We start from the raw sequence: 10000 nt of genomic DNA, 5'->3' as shown, positions 1-10000 counted from the left end.
TTTCTTCCATGTTTGGCGGCCCCCCCCCTTTTATTTTTGTAGACATGATTAACTGTAAGAAAATCCTGGTGTCTCAAAAAATTATTTTTTACTTTTTAGTGCATTTCAATAAAAGTGATTAAATTTTTTTTTATTTTATACTTTTTAGTGGACAAAAATTGTAACCGATTTATGATTGTAGCTAACGAAACTGAACGTGATATTCTATAATACCCTGTCAAGCCAAAGATGGTATGAAAATATCCGTAAGGATATTAACTTATTCTACCGATTCAAAGAAGGTATGAACAATTTACTTCATACAAATCCTGATATAATGGGACAGGTCACTGCTGCCCTGCTGACCATGTAAGGTTGTACTGTCACCAGGACTGGGTAACCATGAAAAATTTCAAGTCCATCGGACGAAGGGACCAGGTCGAAAATCGAGCTAAACGATTTGACCCAGACGAACAAGCAGGCAAAAAGCAAGCTAAACAAAATCGCATAAAAAAAGGAATCTCTAGGCGGCACGTGCAAAATTGATGAATTCGTGTGCATTGATTTCAATGTCACAGGCGATCGCAGCTACCAGCATCCTTCTCTCTGTCCTTGAACTTTACGAGATGACATTCTCGTATCGACTGATCATCTGTCTGCGTTGCAAAAGTACGGATCGCTTCGATCTGCCTCGGCGAGATGACACAAATACTCGAGGTTTAACTGCGCTATATTTAACTTTCGGCCTCTTGAATACATATATATCTATCTATCTATCTATCTATCTATATATATATATATATATATATATATATATATATATATATATATATATATATATATATATATACTGTACAGTATATATATATATATATATATATATGTGTGTGTCTGTGTGCTTGTATTAAATTATATAATAATGTAAATTTACCAGTACAAAATACACACCTAATCTAATATGGGTGACAGTGCGAGAACAATACCAATATTCTGTTAAACACTTACTCAAGACTTCCCTTACCAGCACCATATCTCCCATTATTTCAGCAGTAAATTGATACTATGCTCCTTCTACGGTTATAGGTACCAGTGCAGCTAGCAAATTAATGAAATTATCTGATACTCCATCTCTCACGCTTTCCTTTTCGTTTGTTATATAAATACTGATAATAATAGGAAGACGAAGAAATACTTGAGGTGGCCGTTAGAACTCAATACCAATATTTGCAAAATGAACCATATTCATATATAATATATGGGTGTGTGTTTGTATATATATATATATATATATATATATATATATATATATATATATACATACATACTGTATATATACACATACATACATACATACACATATATAAATATATATATATATATATATATATATATATATATATATATATATATAATGTGTACACACACACACACACACACATATATATATATATATATATATATATATATATATATATATATATATATATATATATATATATATATATATATATATATATATATATATATATATATATATATATATATATATATAAAAGTTCATGATCCATATCTAAAACTCTCATAAAATAGACTTTAATAACATATATTATAAAATAGTTGACACCTGCTCAATTTACCCGAAACACTTAGCTGCATCTGAGCGCCCCTGCCAAAAAAAAAAATATCAATAACCAATAACGCGACAGGAAAAATCGCTGAACGAAACGTCAGAGGCAGCTGACCGAGCGATGCATTCCCTGGAATCTGGAATCCACACTGGAATCCAAATCAACGCCTCTAACTTCAGAGGCGACGAAAATCTATGGCTTTGGGTCCCTTATGTATGGGTAGACCTTCGGAAGCCATGGCGTTTTATGGACTATACTGAGAGAGAGAGAGAGAGAGAGAGAGAGAGAGAGAGAGAGAGAGAGAGAGAGAGAGAGAGAGAGAGAGAGAGAGAAGCGAACAGTTATGACATGTTATATTATCAAAAGTCTAGATTAATTTTCCTTTTCGGGTCATTAGCTATAAATGCCTTATATATATATATATATATATATATATATATATATATATATATATATATATATATATATATATATATATATATATATATATATATATATATATATGGGCGTGCGTGTGTGTGTGTGTGTGTGTGCGAATTTAGTTCACAGCTACTGATTCGAGTAAAAGATTAATCTAAACTAATGATAAAGTAATAACATGTCATACCTAACGCAGGTAAAATTAAACAGAAATATTTTTCTTGACTCAACAGGTAAATATGTAAAGCCATTTTCAAGTGTTAATGAACTGAAGAGTCTTTTCATTAGAGGTGGAATAATATGACTAGCGGGTTATTACAGTTAGCAAAAAAGGAGGATGAGTAATTTGACGTAATAACAAGATTGGTTTTGTGTGAATTGGTCCTTCTCCTTCTCTCTCTCTCTCTCTCTCTCTCGATAACTATCACCGCACAAGTACATTACCAAAAAATACGAAGAGGCTTTGTGTCCATTTTCTCTGCCTGTCTGTCTCTCTCTCAGTAATCTTCACGGAACAAGTACATTATCACAAAATACGAAAAGGTTTTGTGTTTATTTTCTCTCTGTCTGTCTGTCTGTCTGTCTGTCTGTCTCGATAACTTTCACCGCACAAGTACATTACCAAAAAATACGAAGAGGTTTTGTGTGTGTCTCTCTCTTTCTCTCTAAATAACCTTCACGGAACAAGTACATTATCACAAAATACGAAGAGGTTTAATGTTTACAAAAATACCTTCCCTCTCCCTTCCTCCACGTATAGGCTATATTATATACAAAATATTAAGCGATTACAAATGTGCTACTCTCACTCCCCCACCCCGCCCCGCCCCCATCTCTCTCTCTCTCTCTCTCTCTCTCAACGCACACAGTCCATACCCAAACCGGGTTTGACACTGAAAAAGGCGCCGAGAATGAAACTTTTACATTCCCCAGTCCACTGGAGACGTCTGTTACGTCCGCGAACACCCAAAAGTTAATCCATTTTCTGCGTTTATTTTTTCCCAGCAAATACCTTTTTCTAGCCTTGGCTTAAAATGACTAGAAAAAAAGAAAAAGAAAAGGAAAGGATGAAAAAGGGGGCGCTCTTCTACGAATCGTGTTAAGAGAAGATAGGTCCTAAAATTACGGAAAAACAAATATAAGTGGCAAATTCCAAAAACTGGATGTAGAATGAGTGATGATGATGATTATTATTATTATATTCAGAAGATGAACCCTATTCATATGGAACAAGCCCACAGGGGCCACTGGCCTGCAATTCAGCTTCCAAGGAATGTGATGTTCATTAGGAAGTAAGAGAAGATAAAGGGAAATACAGAAAAATGAGAGAATGGGTGAAACGGCCGCCGAAGCGTGCAAGCCTAAGAGGATTAGCAAAAGAAATCCAGTCATGATGGAAACACTACAGTTTACAACGGAAAAAAAAATTCTGTTAACGCCATCTATTGTTACTGCGACGAACTACTACAGGAAAAAGACACGAGATGCTGCAACGAAAATCTAGAAAGTTGTGGCGAACAATGTTTTAAGTCTTTGAAGTGGAGGCGAAATATCTTTTTATTTTCAAATGAAGGGATAAAATTTTTCAAATGGAATGGAAAGAATGTTAGGTTTAAAACGAAGAAAAGAGTGAAATCTTCGAAAGGAACAGAACATGTGATTACATATTTTTAAAATGAAGAAAAGATCGATCTTAAAGCTTTATATGAGGAGAAAAATATGGATAATAAATTATCGATATGAAAGCGACGATATTTTTCTTATTTCTAAACTGTCAGAAAAAATAAAACGCCTAAGGTGAGGAGACAAACGAAATATTTGGAACCTTCAAAATAAAAAAAAACTGATGCAGTTCCCTTGAGGAAAAAAATAAAATTTGCATTTCAAATACGAGTGATAAGTAGAATTTAAGTCTCAAATTTAAGCTACAAAACTTTTTATTAATCACAATAACGTAAAAAGAGGTTTTTTATTCATCTTACTGAAGATAAAAAATTCAACTCACTACAACAGAAAACAATTTAAATCACCAAAGGCAGGAAAAAAACAATTCTAAAACTCAATAAAAGCAAAAATCCTGAATGGAAAAGAAATGCTATAAACAAACAGAATCAAGAGAAAGAAAAGCATCTCTCAAAAGTGAAGAAAAACAAGAATTTTAAATAAAATGAAAGCAAATAAAGACCATGTCCTTCAAAATATAGAAAAATTGAATACTAAAAAATAATTACATCGAAAAGAAAAAGAGGATTTTAAACTACCTAAAATAAGAAATTAAAAAAAAGAGAGAAAGCCCCAAGATTAAACAGCTCAATCTAGAAAAATACGAGTTCACTCCCGTCCGAAAATCTGCCCAAAAAGAGAGAGAGGAAAAAAAGTGTCCCCACAGACCCTTGGGCTGCAGTGTTTGTCTCCCCGGAGAGGCGGAAAATAACGGTATTCATTAGCCGCCAGTGAGGAAAAACGGGGAAAAACAGCGTCCTTCTAAGTGCGTCCCATGCTTGAGGAAAGGAGGGAAAACAACCTTTCTCTTCCTCTCTCTCTCTCTCTCTCTTTACTTACGAGATTAAACAAGGGAATCGAGCAACAAAATAATTGCGCAGCGCTCGGGAGAATCTTAATGGATTAAAGCGGCCAATTCGGAAAAGAGAGTTTTCTTGATTGTCTCGGGGCATTTAACGAGAAAATAAAACGGAGTACGGGGAGGAAAGAAGTTAAGGTGGAATTAAATTGATACAAGCTCGCGTACACACAGTATTTATTTATCTATCCATGCATAAACAGTGTTTATATATATATATATATATATATATATATATATATATATATATATATATATATATATATATATATATATATATATATATTATTATCACTTTTTTATACGTGATTCATTTATCACACACACATCATATATATATATATATACAGTATATATAAACACAGTTATAAATATAGGCGTTTCTCCTGTTATAAGGGGTTAACCTTTAGAAAGAAAACAGGAAAGTTTCTATAAAATGAATCAATAAACTGTCAAACCAAGGATGAATTCGCTGACAAAAATTTTTTGCAACACGCACACATATATATGTATATATATATATATATATATATATATATATATATATATATATATATATATATATATATATATATATATATATATATATATATATGTGTGTGTGTGTGAAATATGCGGCGGTAGCTCGTATACTGTACAGTGTATTGTATTAGAGATGACTATGCAGTAACTGTCAGAACAATGTGTACAACATCACAACGTTACAACATGAAAAAATAAAAATGTGAATGACACTGTCCCCTGTACTGGACGTTGTAAATGTAAATGGCATATAAATATTCCAGTTCAATAACAGAGACAGACACGTGTAGCTCTTTCTGCAATACATGTTGAAAACACATTTAATAGTTCAATGGTAAATACTGAGAGCAATGATCGTATGCTATTTTCCAAAACTATAACATACGAGTCTGTTTATACAAAGTGCACGCAAGTTTTGGAGTTAACAAATAAATGCAACTTTAGTATCTTCAAATTACCAAAGCTATTATTAAAGTGTTTGTTCTCAGCTCATTAATTTTCAAATCGGTAAACTAAATATATATGTAAATCTTGAATGAAGTCTCTAGTCGTATTTTCAAAAAGAAAGACTAAGTATCCTAAAAAGCTACTTGGGAAAACTTATTTCTGCGGAAGGGGAGCCATTTTGTCCAGCATAATATATACTGTGCCGCCAGTTATCTAACAATCAATCATTCATTACGTGATGAGATGTAGTTGATTAAAATTGAATACAAACATCTGAAGCTCTCTACTGATAACAGCAAAATCAATGGAGTATTTTCATAAATAGCATGAAGTAACCATGGCTTGGTTTGTTTAGTAAAATATTATCAACTGTGTCTGAATAAATATATATATATATATATATATATATATATATATATATATATATATATATATAATATATATAAATATATTTTTAGTATATATATAAATATATATATATATATATATATATAAATATATATATATATATATATGTATGTATTGTACATATGTACATGTATATATACAGTACACACACACAGATATATGTGCGTGTGTACATGTGTACATGTATATATGACGTTTGCAAACCATGAACAATTATTATTTTAACTGAAACCAACGACCTCTCGGACCTTCGAATGCAATGTAAATACTTGAAACGCAGAGATATTTCAGCTAATAAGGTTACAAATCTTGTTAAATATTAACCTCGTTACAAAACCCATCTGCAAGTCTTTCAAGTCAACATAACTTTAAAAATAGTACAAGTACGCTTCAAAACTAGAAAACGAGAAGAAAATACTGTGATAAAGCTATGCATTTGGGAGAAACACTGAAGACTGAACACCAGCAAAGCAGGACGCCACTAAATAGAATACCCCGAAGTGAAGAGAATAATAAAGACAAGAGACATAGAGCAGGATTCAAGGGACGTAGTTCCAGATACAAGAGAAATGGAGCAAATTACGCATCATTCGGTTGATTGTGAGAGTCCAGAGGTTCAGACTAGTCCTCTCTTTCCCTTTAAAACCTTAAAATATTTACGAGCGGCTTTTAGGCAAGGGCACGTTCCCGCATAATCTCAGTTTAACGTAAACCAACTAATAGCCATTTGAGGATGAAAACTGAGAACAAAGACATTATATATATATATATATATATATATATATATATATATATATATATATATATATATATATATATATATATATATATATATATATATATATATATATCTTTGAAGCCTCCCTTCACTTCTGGTGGACATTTCAGTGTATTATTATTATTATATTATTATTATTATTATTATTATTATTATTATTCAGAAGATGAACCCTATTCATATGGAACAAGCCCACCAAAGGGGCCATTGACCTGAAATTCAAGCTTCCAAAGAATATGGTAATCATTAGGAAGGAATAAGAAGTGGTAAAGGGTAATACAAAAAGAAGAGCTCTCGCTTATTCCCAAAAAAAAAAAAAAAAAAATTAATAAATTAATAAATGGATAAAAACGTATTAAAATGCAAGGAGGATAGTATTAGGGTCGTACTGCACTGCATCTTCGCTTGAACTTTTGAAGTTACATCTGCACGATCTTCCCAGGGAGACTGTTCCACAGTCCGACGGTGTGAGCAATAAAGGACCTCTGGAACTGTGAAGTTCTACAGTAGACATTAAGACACAAACATAATAAAAAAAATGATAAATCTTAAAAAAAAAAAACAAGAATGATTCACTCTCTTTCTACTATCATGCTTTGGAATTTTCTTTCTGCCTTTGTTTTTTCCATACTTTCATTATGAACTTCCTTACTTTTAGAGGCTAAAAGGCTTTCTATCCCTTCCTTCGTCGTTAAACCTTATACTACAGTACATTGCTCATTTTCCTGTTTCATAATTGAATTGGGTCTGGACTAGAATTGAGTATCAGGTTGCCAGTCACGTTGGACTTTGGTATTTACAAAATCAGCAACAACAACAACAACAACAATAATAATAATAATAATAATAATAATAATAATAATAATAATAAAGTATCAAAAACTTCATCTGAATTTTTTTATTACCATCACCACTATCATCATGATTTCTCTCTCTCTCTCTCTCTCTCTCTCTCTCTCTCTCCATCAAGAAGCGGTTGCATGGAAACCTTCGAATTAGGACCGGAAGAAGTTAATGGATTTTGGAGCAAGTACCAAATTGGATTTTTCGCACAGATGCTGCAGGGTACGAGCCCTGTATTGGCATACTGCAATTTACGTGCGTGCAACACTTACGCATTCTCCCTCTCTCTCCATATCCGCTTTCATATTTTATTCATGACGAAACACAAAAGGTTTTGATGTATATGTGTGTGTGTGTGTGTGTGTGTACAACACTCCTTAATATCTCTTTCTATGTGATTATCGGGAGTTACCGATTTTGTACATAATTATAATTATATTTTCATTGTTCCTGGTTTCCTTTACACAACAAAAGACAAAGGCAACAGGAAAGGAAAATTATTACAAGCAACTGAAATCCAATTAATTTATCAGTTATTATAATTTGCATTATTACTGCCGGTGTCATCATTGTGGCAGCAGTTAGTATCATTATTGTTGCTATCGTGGAAATTACCGTTATTATTTTCTTTATTGTCAACTTTAGTACTGTTTACACTGTTGTTATTATTTTCATTTACATATCGCTGATGTATAGGCATAGTATCTGTACCATAATAATAAAATCTTTGTTATTTTCTAAGAGTATTTTTTGGATCAAAGTTAAAGCCTGGTGCAGAATTTATTTTATACATATTTGACCTAGGAATTTTTGCACTCCAGCTGATCGTAAGCCGGTGTGAAAGAAGTGGGGTTGGGGTGGGGATGGTAGGGAAGGATGGGGAGGGGAAGGGAGAGTGGAGTGGGGTGAATTAAGGTGGGGTGGGGTGGGGATAGTAGGGAAGGATCGGGAGGGAGGGGAGAGTGGGGTGGGGTGAATTAAGGTGGGGTGGGGTGGGGTGGGGTGGGGATGGTAGGGAGGATGGGGAGGGGAGGGGGGAGTGGGGTGGGGTGAATTAAGGTGGGGGTGGGGTGGGGATGGTAGGGAAGGATGGGGAGGGGAGGGGAGAGTGGGGTGGGGTGAATTAAGGTGGGGTGGGGTGGGGATGGTAGGGAAGGATGGGGAGGGGAGGGAGGTGGGGTGGGGATGGTTGGGTGGGGATGGTAGGGAAGGAGGGGAGGGGAGGGGGGGTGGGGTGGGGATGGTAGGGAAGGATGGGGAGGGGAGGGGAGAGTGGGGTGGGGGTGAATTAAGGTGGGGTAGGGTGGGGTGGGGTGGGGATGGTAGGGAGGGATGGGGAGGGGAGGGGAGAGTGGGGTGGGGTGAATTAAGGTGGGTGGGGTGGGGTGGGGATGGTAGGGAAGGATGGGGAGGAGGGGAGAGTGGGGTGGGGTGAATTAAGGTGGGATGGGGTGGGGATGGTAGGGAAGGATGGGGAGGAGGGGAGGGTGGGGTGGGGATGGTAGGGGAGGATCGGGAGGGGAGGGGAGAGTGGGGTGGGGTGAATTAAGGTGGGGTGGGGTGGGGATGGTAGGGAAGGATGGGGAGGGGAGGGGAGAGTGGGGTGGGGATGGTAGGGAGGGATCAGGGAGGGGAGGGGAGAGTGGGGTGGGGTGAATTAAGGTGGGGGTGGGGTGGGGATGGTAGGGAAGGATGGGGGGGGAGGGGAGAGTGGGGTGGGGTGAATTAAGGTGGGGTGGGGTGGGGATGGTAGGGAAGGATCGGGAAGGGACGGGAGAGTGGGGTGGGGTGGGGTGGAGCGGAGCAGAGCTGGGTAGGGTTGGGTGGGGGTGTGTGTATGGTAAACCCGGCCAAGAGAGAGAGAGAGAGAGAGAGAGAGAGAGAGAGAGAGAGAGAGAGAGAGAGACAGGACGGATCGTGAATGAATCTTGCAACAGACTATAAGGATGTCTGGGACGGGATCCAGTGTAACGAACTTTTTATACTAATTTTTTATTTTTACACCAAACTTCGATTCAGTATCCACAGTTAGCATTAATAATTACATTTTTTGCATTTACAATTTTCTACAATATTTCTTATATCTTTTTTTAAAAATTCTAGTTCAATTATCTTATTTCCAACCGTCTTGCTATCTTTTCCCACTTTGCTAACCTAAAGCAATTCTCATTGTGTTTTACTTACATTTATATCTATTTATTTATTAATTTGTTAAATTGTTTTTTTCTTTTTTAATATTTGAACTATTCTTTCTGCATTTCCAGTTACCTTCTGTTACTTCTTTATAATGAACACCATATTCTTTGGGAGCTTGAATCTCAAGTCATTGGCCGCTGCGGGCTTGTTCAATATGAATAGGGTTCATCCTCTGAATAATAATAATAATAATAATAA

At 35.6% G+C, this 10000-nt stretch overlaps 1 pseudogene; it reads right to left on the bottom strand.

The window, feature by feature from the left end:
- LOC136851567 (relaxin receptor 2-like) overlaps positions 1-10000 on the bottom strand; it is a 352585-nt pseudogene that overhangs the window by 119531 nt on the left and 223054 nt on the right.

The sequence above is a fragment of the Macrobrachium rosenbergii genome, chromosome 23 (genome assembly GCF_040412425.1).
Source record: "Macrobrachium rosenbergii isolate ZJJX-2024 chromosome 23, ASM4041242v1, whole genome shotgun sequence".
Classification (NCBI taxonomy): Eukaryota; Metazoa; Arthropoda; class Malacostraca; order Decapoda; family Palaemonidae; genus Macrobrachium; species Macrobrachium rosenbergii.
This window is presented reverse-complemented; position numbering and strand designations above follow the sequence as displayed.